The following is a 17115-nucleotide window of genomic DNA, read 5'->3' on the forward strand; positions in this document are numbered from 1 at the left end:
GTCCTCACCTGTCTATTTTTTGTTTCCATAACAGGGATTCATTTGTTGGCACATTCTAATATAACACACCATATAGCAGTGTCAATGCAGGTTTTTCCTGCACTATATAATGAAACTCTTCAATAGGAGAACTAAAAACAAACCTGAATGACAGTTTAATGAGAGATAAGACCCCATAATCTTATAACATCTAAAATCGTAGTCCAAAAGTTATCCATATTATTGGACAAGTAAAGTAGTGCTAGCAGTCTGCGTTAACTGATAAGCAGAATGGTTTTCTTCATCCCATGTAATTTGCCACTAAAATTAATTAACAGGTGCACAATACACATCTAAACTGTGGTTGAAATGGCATAAGCTACAGCAGAGCTTCAAAACCACTGCTGACAACATGGCATACCTGAACAGAGTGAAGAGAGATTCTTCCTGAAAACCATGGGGGAAATTTGGGAGGAGAGGGGGGAAGGGAGGGCATTGCCCAACCCCAAACTGCAAGCCTCCAGCTGGTGTGGAATCCCCCCCCCCCCCCAATGCACAGCCCCATTGGGCTGAGTGGAGCTGCCCCCCAAATATAGAAGTTAACATGGTTTTTAGCATAGGCATTGTTTGACAAGACTGTGCACTTGCCACCTCAGTAGTCTATAACTCAGTTTTATGACACAGTGATAACATAATCCAGAAGAGGAAAATAATCCATACCCAGAGAGGTTAGGAAAACCATGCTAGCATGACACTGACTACAGAGAGGACAGGGCCTGAGTTGAAACTATGCATGTTGGGCAAGGACACGTGCTAGCTAGCTGCAAGTTTGAGCGCACTCCTTAAGCAATAGGCCACACTCCCCTTGAAACTCTAGATTATGGATCAGTGCAGTACTTGGGCAGATGTTTGGAGTTCTTGCTTGTGTGCTAGAATGGTCAGGAATCACATCCTACTCAGAGCAAATGTGGGTTGTGGAGGACCAAATGCCCTTTTCAGCTCCCCATGCACACAATATTCTGAACAGGGCAGGATCTAGACCAATACTTGTAACAAATGTAAGTGGCTCACTTTCAAAATGAGCAATGGGAAAAGATGTATGGTCACTAAACAGAAAAGAGCCAAGAATATCGATGAGAGGGTTGAAAAACAAAAGATGAAATCTCCAACTTGTAGGGCAGTAAAACCCAAACGCATTATAGCATGGAAAGGCAATATTAGAGAACAAAGCCTGAATATGTAACAGAATACTAGAACTGCCTGCTTGAAAGTGGGGATAACAATCTGATAGATTTCTTAGTACAGTGTCCATGAAAATTCTGAGGCTAGATAGAGAAGATGATACAGTAACATGATAATATTTAAAATTCCTAATTTATATGACAAAGAAATGTGCTTATAATTGCTTTTGTTTTATTTACTAGGAAATGCTTTGTTCCTCCAGGAACTGTTGAGAATTCTCTAACACAGTGAATGAATAAGCAATAGTTTGAACCTACATATATTTATTTATGGGAGTTTCAGCAGACATCTGGAGGGGGAAAAACTATTTACAAGAGACAAGGAAACCGTGTTCCACCCAGGAAAGAAGTTGCTGAGATAAAACACTGGATGAGAGCAAGGGTATGCTCTACTCAGCAGTGCAGAGTCCAATCAAAAGTTAAAATTCTCTCTTTATAATGGAGGACTTAGACAAATGCTTAATAAATTAAGTAATGGCATTCAGGTGAGCTAGTGTTCTATAAATGTCAGCTAGAGAAAGTGTTAAAGACTTAAGAACACTTGAAGTTCAATGTTTCTCTCTCTCTCTCTTTTTTAAAATATAATCCTCAGGAGACAAACTCCAGGCCTGGGAAAAAATAAGAATCCAAGATCAGGCTCCTGAGAGACATTTTAAGGATAAAATATTAGCAAAAAAAAAAAGGAAGAAAAAAACTGGACAAACTGTCTGAAAGGCTTTGTTCCCTCCAAATATATAAATACCCAAGGGACTTTTTTAAATGTAGTTTATGAAGCAATGTTTTATAGGCATTATGATGTTGGCAGGGCAACTGAAACCATGACACCACATTTACAGGAACATGGACCATGGACGCGTAACCTTACCTTCTCTTTGTAAAATATAACATAGGGTGGATCTGACATTAGAACTGCTTGTTTACTGATTCCAGCTAAGGTCAATGTTACTTGAAGAAAAAAAAACTATTAAAAAGGTGTGTACAGTAGTTACACAATGTTGTGGTTAAAACTAGGATTCAATTTTGTTAGGACAAAGTTCAGTGTCCCATGAAACTACACGTTTCATAATAAGAGTTTTAGATAGGTCATCCCCTAGTAAACCTAGTGAGTAAAGGTCAAACAAAATCACATTCTGAGCTGTAAAACCATATCTCAGGGGAGATTTCTCTTCCAGGCTGTTTAGTTTTTATATATAAAAATAACCCCAAAACCTTGGTTGCAAATTCCTTTACAACCATGCTCTATAAACTGTGGGCATACAAAGTTTACTTTCATGAGAGTCAAGCAGCACTGCTGCATTCCACTTACACCTGGGTATAAGAACATAGGAGCTCAGAATGCTAGTAGAGCACCCTGGTACATTCCAGCAGAAACGGCAAAAGGTTGATTTTTCCTTCTAGGATAATCAGATACATGAGGAACAGATTTCTTTCATTCTGTTCAGATTTGAAATCAAATGGAGCACTACTGATGTTAAGGCTACTCAGATTAGGAACCCAAATGATCCCCACCCTTTGGGTAGTTACACTAATTTATGGAATAACAGAATACAAGGTTTAATTAGCTACTCATTTGGATAGGAAATCATCCACATTCCTAAATGGTGTGAGTAAGTGCTAATTATTGCTTGCTATTTCAGGGGACTATGGTGCTGATGCTATCTCACAGGAAGCACACACCTACGAATAGTTTAAGATATTCTCTAGTAACTGGCACGTTTCCAAAGCTGAACACAAAGCTCTACGGGAGAGGCCAGGGTATTCAGCACTTTCTAGAACTGAATATTTTCAGTGAGGATTCAGTCCCATTATCAATACTTTTCCATGCTTAGAAACAAGCAAAATATTTCATCTTCCTTGGACTACTGCCTGCAGCTCCACTGTCCTCACATTTCTGGTAGCACAAGTTATACTGGAGTTGGCTGGAAGGGGAGGAGTGAGTGGTGGGAGGGGAAATGCTCTCTAGAAGCGCCTGTGAAGTTTAAACTTTCATTTTCTCCTTTGCTAGCATTTCAGTACACAACCGTATTCAGCACACAGTGTTGTATCCATTATCTGCACAATGCCTTTGGTTAAAAAGGCATCACTGGCACAATCATGTATTTTCCCTTTTTTCTCCTCAGCAACAATACACCATGCAGGCTGCCATTGCTGCTACACAAACCCTTACAGCTTTATTTTTCCTTGTATGTGACCACTCATTAAAAAACACCAACCTCATTTTGTAGGGGAGGAGGAAGGGACTTGTGGTTACAGCATTGAGCTAGGAGTCAGGAGATTTGGGTTCTATTCTCTGCTCTGTCAGAGGTTCACTGTGTAACCCTGGGTGAGGCACTCAACTTCCCTGTAATTCTTTCCAGTAATTATTAACGTTCAGCCATACCCTTTGGAAGGAGGCAAACTCATTAATGAGGTAAATTCACCCTTGGCACACAAGGCCCTCTGTACCATTGTGGCTGCACAGAACAGAGAAGCCAGGGACACACTGCAAAGCCTCTGAGCAACAGAGAGGATTTGAGAACACTCTGAGAATTTTATTTTTTTAGTCTTTTAAATTGGGGATTGGGAGACTCCTTTGCCATCAAGTCAGTTGCTTTTTGTATTGTATGTGCTTGGAGAGATGTGATAAGTACATGGTAAATTTTAAAATAAACACTCAAATCTAGTGGTCTTATTACCCTATGTAATTGTGGCAAGCCATAATTCCAAACCAGGCACGGAAGGGAGAGGCCATAAAGGGGCTGTGCTGTTGCCCTGCTGCCACCTTTTAGGTTGGAGAGAGAGAAAAAAATCTATCTCCTCCCACAAATCTCCACCTTGTGGCCTGCGCAAAGCGCAAATCTGGTTTTATGCAGGAGAGGCAAATTTCATCTAACATTTCTAGACTACTGAGCACTGTATCATCTTCTCAGATTATCCTCTACTAAAAATAGATTATTTTTTAAATCAATGGCAGTGATTGGTTGGTCTAAGAATTCAAAACTATAAGTGCTTTGTAAATCCAACAGTAGGATTGAAGTCCAAGGGCTTGTTCACACTGTCCCCGCGATTCGGCGGCAGTCGACGGGAGTGATGAAAACTAGGCAAAGTAGTGTGCATAACTCAGGTCGACTGCTTCTGCGCGCTGTTTACACTCAGCGCTATGCTACTTGAGGGGGTGGACTTATTGAGTCGACTTCCGGATCGATTGAGCGGGTCTCACTGACCGTTCAATCGATCCTGAAAGATCGATCTGGTGGCGGCGGCGTAAACATAGCCTAAATCACCTTACACAATCACAGTCAAATGTGGCTTTTAGCCCACTAATGGACTTGGCTTTTGGATGCAATTACTTCTCCATAATGACAAAGTAAAATCCATTAAATCCATTGGTAAAGGTTTCTTTCATTGGACAAAATTAAAAAAAACTTTGATACTTAGAAGATACTGCACATTGGTTTACCTGCAAGTGTAAGGAGGGAGCAAAAGGAGTTACTTTAATAACTGGCCAGCTGAATCAGCTAGGCAGAGACCATCAACAGAAGAGAGTAAAATGAAATAACGTACTTGGGTTTTTTTTTTGCAAATTAAAAAAAAGCCTGAGGATCTCTCTCAAACCATCCTACTCATTTTTTTCCAGAGAGAAATTCTAAGTATGCAATACTCAAAGAATGGTTTGTACGACAAAGACAAAGCACACATACAATTTGGAAGGAAGGAGAGAAAAAAAATCAAACAAGGAGATAATAAGGAGAAGCAGGCTGCCTAGTTTTCCTTGCAAGCCAGTGAATGTTTTATTTTTACTTATCCAATAAACACTGAAAAGGCAGGAACAATTTTAACCTTGGCTTCCCATTTCACATCTGTGACAGAAAACGGAGAAGTTGATTAATAAAAGTGAGTTTATATGAAGTTATCTAGCCCCTCAGATAAGCTCATAAGCCAGGACTCAATTCAAAAGAGCATACAGGTCTGATTTTTAAAGAGAGGCTCCAGTCCATGCAACGCTTTCTGTGCTTAATTTTCATCCACAACGACAGTATATGTGCTCAAAAGAGGCCATACAGATAAGTATTTAGGCATTATCATATGCAAATATAAGTGTAAACATGCACATGAAGCTCAAGTTTCTACTTTAAAAAAAATCTTGCTCTGAATGTACAATTTATTACCCCCATATGTAGTTATAGCTATCAAAATGTTTAAACTCTACCATGACTTTAATATAAGCTGTTCAAGCTATATGCTTTCAGCAGAGTTATAAAAGTTATATTAAGCATCTGAAAGTACTACTATGATTTGGGATAACTCAGCAGTTTGCTATGGAGGGCTTTAAATCAGAATGCTCCTTTAAATCTAATTCACGCTCATGAACCCAAGTTACAAAGAATAGCATCAGGTCCTGCAGCTTTTATCCAGATTTTCTGCAAAAACATTCATTAGAAGATAGTGTTATGCTATATATAATTTTAGCCTGTTTTATTATATTCATAGTTTATAAAAAAAATGGAGATGCTTTCACTGATCCTATCAATGGGAAAGGAGAGACCTAGAAGGTATTCTGACTTTGGGAACTGAACGGTTTCCTGAGGTTAGCAGAAAGCTTTTGATATCATGCTAGCTGGTTTTTTGGAGAGCAGGAATCTAGGAAGGAGATTTGGAAAGTGCACATCTTTAATGTAGACAACACATGTATAATCTAACAGAGCAATAAAGCTGGCTGTTGTACTTTATCCACATGGCAATTTGTGTCTATTCCAGGGCTTATACAAAATTTTTCTTAAGAAAGAATCAAAACTCTGATCCTTAACCAGCAAGCTGTTCTGCCTGTGCAAAACTTTATTCTCACATGAAGACTAATCAACTTTCACTGGGACCACAACAGGAGTGAGGGCCTGCTTGTGGATCCGTTTGCAAGACTGGACCCTGAGTGTGTTTATATTTCTTTATACTCTCTTCTAACTAAAATTAATGTAGCTGTTCTTGTTATATTCCAAGGGACAGATCAATTTCTCTCTTTGTAGAGATTTCTAGAGTTTACACCTATTTATTGGGGAAATATTTCAACAGCTGTCTGATTTTGAGATAGTAAATGAAACTATGTAAAAAACTTACAACAAACATTGTGTACAGTATCATAATGCTAAAGAACAATTTTAAGTCTAGCACTGAAGGACGTGTACAGAAAGACAGTGACATCAGTTAAATAGTGAAAGTTTGCTGATGTTAAACAAACATCTTAATTCTTAAAAAATTCTATTGAACTGTGTAAATGCCTAGCTGAAAACACTGCAGATACTAAAGGGCATAATCCTGCAATTTTCTAGCTAACAACAACATCTTAAGTTTATGTACCATATAATGCTATTTTATGGCATGTGACAAATTAGGACTTACGTACTGATAAGTGTCCTCACTTTCAGTGCAGTCTGAATGGCTGGTACTGGCAACAATCTTTGGATTATTATTAAAAAAAGAAGGTGAGGCTACACTGATTCCTGCAGCTGCAGCCACATTTACTTAATAGCTAAATTAGACTTTTTTTTTTTTTTTTTTTAAGAAGCAGGAAGTATTGCAGCAAACAAACCAAGCACTGTATAAAAAGCAATATTGTTAGAAAGGCTATTTATAGCTTATAACAGGTCCCATTTCATATCTTTGCAAGAAACAAGATAGGACTTTAAAAACAAAAAAAACCAAACAGACCTGTATTCAAAGTTTAATCTATATTACAAGACGATAGCTAGAAAGTACCATAATGTTATTGCTCTTCCAAAAGACTGTATGAAATGTTTATACTCAATACAGGCTTCAAGAGAATTTCTACATTGAATGAGTGGTGCATGCTGCAAAGCAAGCCTTCTGCCTTTTTGATTCCTTAGGAGTGGAAACCAGATTCCAGCACCTATCGTTACAACTGAAGCCTGTAGGAAAAATAAATACAAATCTAAAAGCAAAGCTAGGAAACACTTCCAAACAAAGGTGGTGATGGTGGTGGGGAATGCATCAGACAAACCAATAAAACTGACTCCCAATATTAGAACAGAAAAGGGAAAAGAGATTACTTACAGAGCATATCAGCAGAGAGCTACTTTGCTAGAGATACTGACGTCTTTGCTGACTATAGACTAGTAAAAAAAAAATCTTTTGTAAGTTGTAGACTGCATTGATAATGTAATAGACTCAATTTTTTCCTGTTTCATGGACCTAGTAAAATAGGACCTATTCTTTCATATCTGAAACATATCAAAATCAAACTAATTGAAACAAGTAATTGGAAAATCCAATGCATCCTACACAATTCGGTAAGTTAGGCCCTGATCCTGCAAAAAGTTATCACCAGGTATAGTGCATACTACTGAAAGTGACCAGGTTGGAGTCACCTCACTACTGTGCAACAAGCCCAGTAGTAACATTCTGCAAGATCAAGCTTTGGTGAATAAGTATGATTTTAAAAAAAACCAAGGATATTGCACCACAAAGTATACTTATAGTTTATGTATGTTGACAATTGTACTTTAGTTTCAATTCTTTGTGTTGAAATTTCATAATATCCTAGCACATGTAAAAGTAATGGGCTAATGAAAAACCTTGCTACAGTCTCTGCTATTAAAGTGGGGAGACATCAGTGGGGTTTTTGTTGAGAATTAACAGCTTTGAAGGTTAGCCAAGTGTGAATTAGTGAGATTTTACTATTTAAAAAAATACATATCTCCCGTAGCCACGTAGCACAAATCAGTGCAAGAACAAGCAGTTATGCTTGCATCTAATTAGTATAGTAGTTCTATATTTTTAATGAAAAACACAGAAATTAATCTGAGTGGTTAAGTCAGAGCCCCCATTGTTAATAGGCTTTATAAAACACTTCTTTCCCTAATTCATCAATATTGAGGATTTATTTGTACTGTTGAAGCTTTTTGTCTTTGTCCTGTAGTTCTGTCTTGTCAAACTCACTTCAGGTAACAAACCTGTGAGGCTAACTGAATTGTTTGCCTATTTATTAGAAGGGAAATTTTACTGAGGAGGTGGTGGAAGGAGGTGACAACAGAGGCTCAAGCATCCAATCAGATGGTATCTGGATCCTGTCTTATTGCTTTTTAATAAAGTTGGTAAAATTCTCGAGTTATAACACTTTGCACTTCTGTAGCACCTACCAGTCGAGTATCTCAAACTACTTTATAAATATTAGTGAAGTAAGCCTCATAAACAGACCTCCAGAGATATACATACATACACACACACACACACACACACACACACCTATTTTATAAATGAAAAAAATACAACACACGAGTTAAGTGACTTGGTCAAGGTTACACAGAAAGTTTGTGGCAGAAAGCAGAGCTGCCCATAAGTCCTGTTCTTTAATGGCTATGCTATGCTCCCTGCTGTACACAGACACTTCAGATAACAGTTTCTCTGTTTTCCAGCTCACCACGGGTTCCTACTAGAGAAAGGTTACAGATTAAGAGGGCAACAACATTTGACTCTTTCCACACAGAACGATTAATTTTCCTTTCCATACACATATAGCAAACATTACTGGGAATTATATGCCTATATCAATGTAAGCAGAAATTTCAGCATTGGCAAGTGTATTTAGCTGGATAAAAAAAATCAGATACCCCATACTTGTGATATTTTGTATAGAAATTAGTGCAAGAACAAGCAAAATCTGAATTTTGTTAACAATTTTCCTGTGCAGATGATTCAGAGAAGGTAATTTCTAATCGTAAGAGACAATATTATGTACCTAGAAAATCTTGCTTAGATTTTCTTAAATTTCCTTTCTACCTAGATTCACCAAACTCCTTCAATAACCCTTACTGCTCTGGTAGAGAATTTTAAAAGGGAGCTAGAATTTTTAATATCTAGTTAATGGAAGTGATGTCAAGAGAGTTTAAGTGACCTTTCATTGTAGTTAAACACTCTTCTGGTCAATTATTAAGTTAAGTACAAACTTGGAAATAGCAAGCAAGAGTGATGCTTTATAGCAGGGATACTCAGATGGAGGCTTGCGAGCTGCAAGTGGCTCTTTCATGTGTCTCCTGCAGCTCTTTGCAGAACGTGATATTAAAACACTTTTTAATTAACCAATCTAAGTTATTAACTGATTAGGATGTTTTTACTATGTTATTAACCAATTGTAGTTGATAAAATAATAATATTTGGTCAGTCATTTTACACTTATACACACAGAATTCACATTACTGTTGTTCTTCTGGGCAATGCTGATTGCTAATTTGGTTTCTGAACCACTGAGTTCTGAGTGTCACTGCTTTACAGTTAGGTGCAATAGGCAGACAGACAAGTTCAGAGAAAGATAAAGTAAACAACTCAATAAAGATCACAAGCTATTAAACACTAATCTCAACTAGCTTGTCTAAATTCAATTAAATGAGTAATTTGTTAAACAGAAACCACTAAATTTTCCAAAAATATTTTTGAACCACCTGACAAAACATACATCATATATTTTCAACAAGTATATAGAAATTTCATTTTAGCACTTCTTCATGACAGAAAGGAAATCTCACTGCTATAAAAAAGCCACTGTTTTAGCAGCGCGATTGTGAAGAATGCATTTGGTAGAGATATGGCAAGAAGAGAGAATGCAACAGTTGTAATGAGATGAATGCAAGTGTACACATCCTCCCCTCGTCCCCAGGTAACATAGGGAAAGTCTATTCAAGACTGCTAAAGCATTAGAACAGTTTGCTGCAAAAAGTTTCATCCAAAAGCCTGAGAAGTCACAAAGTGCACTTCTATAATACTTTTTTCTGTACTTAAGATTTTGTTTGCTGCAAAATAGCTTAACATAATGTGACTTCAACTACAGACTCTACACACAACTCTAAAGGACCAGTTAGAAAAAAATGTTGTGTTCCTGCAACCACGGGGACTATGTAGACTGACTGGATTTTGCAGTTACTTAAAATGAAAACCAGTATTAGTAAGTTATTGGTTCACACAGTACATAGCACATTAAAATATGTTAATAGTAAAACTTATGAATGATATACCAAAACAATATCAATGATTGCCTTTTTGTGCCAACACTCCCTCTACCAACACATATTCATAACAAATGCCACTGACATACATACCCCTGTAGCCCAGCAGCAGCCCCCCCAGTACCCACCTCCATGCACCCTGCAAGATCTTAAAACACCTCCAGTATTTCAAATTTAGAATTACAGGAAAATTAGCATACACGTTCACTCACACCAGACTCAACCATCCTTAATTCAATCTAGAAGAGAAGAATCTACCTGCCACAAGAGGATAGCTTTTAGCCAGAGACAGGAGACTTAATGATGCATATCTCCATACAGATAAGGGGTTTTGTCCTGTTTCCAACATAATAGAACATTTTCTGGCAGCATACAAGCTCCAGTTAACACTTTTTCATACTGAGGGAGACCAGCCAGGAGTCAAAACATGAACATTCCGCCACATTAAGAGTAAGAGATCTGAAATAGCTACACTGAAGGTACTGGGTTGAAAATAACCTGGGACCAACAGGTCTGCCCACCAACAGCATGCCCAGTCAGCAATTCCTTGTTAAAAAACATACTTTACTAGATCCAGCAAGCCATCTACCACAGAGAGCTGGAGTGCCTTCTGGAATGAGAAGCAAGTACCCCATTTCTGGAAACTATGGATTCCTGAATTTCCCAGGCCACCTTGTCTTCTTTAGGGGTGTATCTGACTCACTAAGCTCAGCCCAATTAAAATTAGGCTCTGGCAAATGCTGTGCCATGCATCCCAATACTATTAAAGCCAGTGAAGAACTATAATGGGACTTTGGCCCAAAATAATTGGCTTCTGTCTGACGGCACCAGTTAAATTGGTTGGTCACGGAAAGGAAAAGGATCCTATGGCCAGGATCATACAGCCAGAAAATCTCCTTCCTCTTCCCCTTCTGCCCTCTCCACCGCCAAAGTCAATCAAAAAAGAAATGAGAGAGATGTTACCACCATGAATCATGACTGGGGTGGAGAAACCCTCCCTACAACACTGCAAACTATGGGGAGCATGAGTAAATTCATCACCTCCACCATGTTTCTAGTTCAACACCTCTCTGAACTCAAGATGGACAGAAAGATAGTCAAGATTATCTAAAACAGTCACTCTATTTTTCCCAGGCCAAAAAGGTTCATTTTCACATCTCACTGAAACTGTAGAGGGGCTATTCTGTTGTGTTACACCAAAAGTCAACCAAATCATGAAGGAAAAGAGTGATCAAGGCCACATTCAGTTATAACTCCCACCATCCTCAGGGAACCCCACTGAAATAACAGCATGGCCTGGTTTGTGTTTTCCATTTTAACTGATGAGATATGCATACCCTACAACCTCAAACATAGTGTTGTGATGTTCTCGCAGTTTTTAAGCACCAGGTTTGTCCCCTACACAGCATTTATTATTCTGATTACATGGAAAATGAGAGAATATGATCTAATATGATAAAAAATGCTGCTCACTGAAAATTTAAAACCATAAATTCCTGCTATAGTAAAAAAATCGTTCCGTTTCAAAATTTAAACCCTGGTTTCAATGACGTAGTTTTCTATTCACCTAAAAACCTCCAGTGAAGGACACTGATGCTGTCTTCAGGGTTGTCTTTATTTTTTAATCTCGCTCTCTCACTCACTCACCTCACTCACTCAAAGTAGCTGCTACTTAATAAAAAGGAAGAAATTCACCAGTTAGAATTTTCCAAGCTGCATACACCATCAAGAAAAGTGGTTTCCACCTGCCCCCACATTTCTCACAGAGAGCTAGACTGAGATCTCATCTTACTACATAAGTCTTCATTACTTTTACAAAATATACAACAGAATGCTTATTAGAACACTACAAAGTACAATGGGCATGATCAATAAATAAATAGCTCTTTATCTTTTACCCAGTAAGCAAGAGAATACTGTTTTGAGAATATATTCTATATCTAATGTAATATATTCCATATCTAATGTATATATATATACTTGGGAAATATGTTGAAACTGTTTTACCAGTTTTAAAATATTCCCCAAGTATATATATTATATAAGCATGTTAACACAAACTGCACTCATTATTATTCCTATAAAGAATAAGTTAAAATACATTTGTCAAATGAACAAAGTATATGTTGCAACTCAAATGACTTTTTCAGATTTTTGTTTGGGTTTAGTTCAACACACAGCAACCTTTTTTGTACAGCTGATTTGATCTCAGATACTTCCAAACTGTTGAGAACTTCTGAACACTGATAAAACGCTTCTCACTGTGGCGATACAGGACAAAGGGTTTTGAATCTCTTGCTGTCCGCAGGCAAGTGGTTCTCCTGGGAAGCACAAACTACAACAAATTCATGAGTAGCTTAGAGAAACCGTCATAACTGGCTGTAAATGGTCAGAAACTTTCTAATCATTTAGGATTTTTTTTTTTTTACTTAGGATTTTTCTCTTTGAAAATGTTTCTAGTGTTCATAAACAGTGCAAAATTTACAGTCCCTGAAGAGTGAAATCCATTGTTCATCAACAGAGATGGTACAACATGGCCATGGCAAGTGCTGGGCTTCCCCTCAAATTTCATCTGAAGGCAACATCTTATAAAAAAGCTTTTTAGTGTCTATGTCCATTCCATCTTTTGTCTTTGCTTGGGCTGCCCGAATATGCACCAGTTATCATGGAGGTTTTCAGGATAGGGACCGAAGCCTCTCATTTCTCATAGGCCACAGAACAATTCATCAGATGGTAATGACTACTTGGGGTCACTTCTGACCCAGACTCTATATTCTTTTATCAATCCCATAAGTCAGCCAGTCCCCTTTCTAAATTTAGATATTTATACATTTAGATGTCAGAAACTATCTGCTGAAAATATGCCAAAGACAAGACAATTGGATACTGTGCTATTTAAAACACATTGAAGCTCTTTGGAAAAGTGGCAGCGAAACAGAAAAGGTTCTCTGTGCAGGTTCATAGTTTCAAGAGAGTCCCCTAGTCTCTTGCCACTGGTATATAAGGTACACCGAAACAGAAAGCAAGGATTACAAACATTTGGATGTTACTGCGAGTTAAGTACTTTAACTCCTTACTGTCAGCTGGCTAGATCGCCTGCCAGTAAATGCTAATACAAAAACCAAGTACTTGTTTTCAGGAAATCTAGTTGTCCATTACCAAGTGTGCTGAATTGTTAACTAAGCCATGTCATCAAATATACTGTCCTCTCAATTTAAGGTCATATTTAAGAAGACACTGCAATATATCAAATTTATTCCCAACTCAGAATCTTGTGTGTTCCTATGTTCTGTTAAAGACACACCTTTCCTTTAACTCAGTACATTAGTGAACACAATTTTACTAATTCATTCTTCTGCTGTAGCCAAGCTGCGTGGTCTAAAGAAACTTCAGTTCTAACCCAATTCTACCAGTAACAAGGACGTGTGTGGTCTCTGGTAAGTCACTTAACTTCTCATATCTGTTTCCTCCTCTGCAAAATGAGGAAAACACCTCCTACCTTTTACAAAGGGATGTCATGAAGATTAACTAATGAATAATGTTAAGTAAGCCATACTGGGCCAGGCCAGCGATCCATCTAGCCCAATATCACGTCTTCAACAAATTGCCAATGCCAGGTGCTTCAGAAGGAATGAACAGAATAGGCAATCATCAAGTGATCCAGCCGTGTCTTCCACTCTCAGCTTGACAGTCAGAGGCTAGGGACACTAAAAGCCTGGTATTGCATCCCTGACCTCTTGGCAAAAAGATATTGATGGACCTATCCTCCATGACCTTATCTAATTCTTTTTTGAACCCAGTTATAGCTTTGGCCTTCACAGCATCCTCTGGCAACAAGTTGCACAGGTTGACTGTATTGTGTAAAGAAGTGCTTCTTTATGTTTGTTTTAAACCAGTTGCCTATTATTTTCATTGTGTGACTGCTGGTTCTTGTGTTATGGGAAGGGGTAAATAACACTTCCTTACTCACTTCCTTCACACCATTCATGATTTTATAGACCTCTCTCACATCCCCCCCTTTTCCAAACTGAAAAAAACAAAGCAACCCAAATACCAAAAAGCAATGTGGGTGTTAAATTCTGGTTATATTTGAATCAGCACTTAGAAAACATGTTTTCTAGACCACCTGCTAAACAAGTGCTTAGAAGATGACTATGTGAGATGAGTTCAATTGGAGAGGTGCTCAACACCTTGCAGGGTGTGGCACTAAATACCTATAGCCCTCAAAGGGCAATGCCTCTATATTTTGGAAATGTAACACCCCAAGCGCTCTCTCTACTATGTTTTTCCATTTGCTTACTTGGCAGTTTCTGCATATCCTCACAGAAAAGGCCAGTTCAAAACCACAGTGAGAGCAGAGTGTCTGGATAACAGCTGGAACATGAGTTCCAAATGAACAAATGGGAAAGAAAGGAGGCAGACCCTAAAATGTACAAAACAGTGTCTATTATTTAAATACAATTAAATATTACTACTGCTAATAAATCCCAAATGCCTGAGCATTAATGCCCAATACAAAAAAAGGTGTGATTACTATCTTATTAAACTCTCTCACCTTGCTGAAGGAAAAAAAAAAGGAGGGCAGAATGGAGATGTCTATGCAACAGTATAGACACCATTGACCAAGCCCCTTGCTCATGCCAAGAACAGTCAGGGTTGAAGTTGTATAAATAAAAACAATGGCCTATGAGTCAGTCAGGTGAACTGACTGCCTATGCCAGAAGACTCAATAGTCTCTTCCATTTCTTCAGTACCTTCCACAGACCACTACAAATATTAATGAATTAGTCAGCACAATATCCTTATGAGGTGGGATTGCATTCATCCCTAGAAGTTCTCTACCTTTTATGAGAATTTGAAACCTTCACAAAACTAAATATTGTAAAAATGGGTCATTTATTAATGGAAGCAGAAAGAAGATTATTAAACAAGTCCAAATACATCTGAAAGTTAGTAAGATTGCGCTCCACGGATTCTACCCTGTTCTAAAGCATGAAGACAACTTTTTATGCTGGATGAATATAGCTCATGTATTCTATTACTAAGGACCATGGAATAACTCCCAAAAACACTTCATTGTGTGAATGTTTCTAAACTTGCTGGATTTGTAAAGAACATTTCCTAAAAATTGTATTTCTATGACTAAATTGCCTTCACGCCAGACGGTTAATTTACTCAGCTCTTAATCTGTAAACAGAATAAGGCGAAGTTTCTCCAGGTTGACTGGAAAAGGATTGACCCATTTTTATTGCTAGGGATAACAGCTAACAAATATTCCACGTTATATTGAGCATGCCCCATGTACATCTTTGTGTCCTTCAAAATAAGTGTGCCTCAAAGGCACAACAAGGAAATCCTGTATTTATGAGAAAAGCACGCAGGTTATTCCAGATCTGTAAGAGAAATCTTTACTAACTGTAGAATTGAGAAAGGATCCAGATGAAAGTGTTTCAGATTATGACTGGATGGAAAAAAACCAGGCTGAACCTCTTGATTTTCATCAATGTATATTTAACACATCTAAATTTACTGTACATGCATGTGTGCATGCATTGTGGGTTTATTCAATTATCTGCAGTTCCCAGACTATACAACTATCACTTGCTTCATGGAAAAAGTCACAACTATCATTAACTGGACTAAAACTCCGAGGCCTGCAACAAGCCAAAAGAGAAGTCAGATATAAAGACCAGAGATTGATCACAGAGTATCATAGGAATTTATCACATTATTTTATGTCTCAACCTGAAGCACCACAAAATGCTGGTCTTGGTGAGACGTGTAGGGAGTAAACCAATGCAAGAGCACATAGAGCGAGTGGGGAGGTGGTGCTTTAGCCCTCAGAAATGCTTCTAATTATTTATTGCACTCAAAATAAGGAATCCTTTGTTGTACTAAAGCACAAGACTTTTCATTTAACTATAAAACATGTGCAGACATACTAACAATAAGAGAGGTAGTTTTAAATTAAAATCTCATGTGAATTAACTGCTTTACAGAGATTGCTTGTTTATGCCAATTACTATCACTACTTTGGTATTCTTACGATATTGGCTCAGGGGCAAAGACCTTACCACCCCTTTCTGATAGTGTTGAACTTTGCAGGTTCACTGGATTCAGAGACCACGATGCCAATCCCACCATTGGAGTGCTGGTCATTTGTGACATGAACATTAGATACAAGTTATGTGAGGCTACTCCTTGTGTAGGCTGACAGGTGCAGGAAAATTCTTGACAGCAATAATAGCTATAAAATGTCTCCATCACTGGTTTTGTAGGCTAACTGGTTTAACCAACTTTCTAAAGCTTAGATAGGTAAAAATCTTGCGAGGGCAAGTTATCTCACATCTGCAGGGCTTCTTGCACCTTTCTATTAAGCATCTGGTGCTGGCAACTGCTGGAGACAAAACATGGGACTAGATGGATCCTGACTTTGTTACAGTATGGTAAAATACCCCTCAGTCCTCTGGAACCCATGAAGTAATGAGAATAAGTCTTCTGAATCCTGCCATTGGAATCAATAGTATAACACTACAACTAAATATCATATGCTCTGAGGTAATTAACAAAACTGCCTTTCAAGGGGTTTTTCAAGAAACCATAAGATGCTACTTCTATTTTGATGGGACTGCTGAATGTCTCCAAGGTCAAGTGACAGCATTAGCAAGTCAGAGGCAGCAAATATAGCTTCAGAAAATAAGTTAACTAATGACACCTTTTCTCATTTACTCTGGGCTTGCTCTGGCTTTAAAGTCATTGGCTAGGTTTATGAGGTTCAGGGAGTGAAGAGGGGCAGTCCGGCAGAGGGAACACTAAGTGTAATTCTAAACAGGTTAGTTGTGGTGGTGTGTAGGCTGAAGTCAGTGCCAGAACTCTGCCACCATGCTTCCAAAAGGTATGGCATG

At 38.1% G+C, this 17115-nt stretch overlaps 1 protein-coding gene across 4 annotated transcripts in view; it reads right to left on the minus strand.

Moving 5' to 3' along the window:
• Positions 1–17115, minus strand: part of GNAS (GNAS complex locus) — a 220204-nt gene that overhangs the window by 69442 nt on the left and 133647 nt on the right. The window lies entirely within an intron of this gene.

This window comes from Emydura macquarii, unplaced genomic scaffold (assembly GCF_026122565.2).
Source record: "Emydura macquarii macquarii isolate MOO-44397 ecotype Brisbane River unplaced genomic scaffold, CSIRO-AGI_Emac_v2 contig_1483, whole genome shotgun sequence".
NCBI lineage: Eukaryota > Metazoa > Chordata > Testudines > Chelidae > Emydura > Emydura macquarii.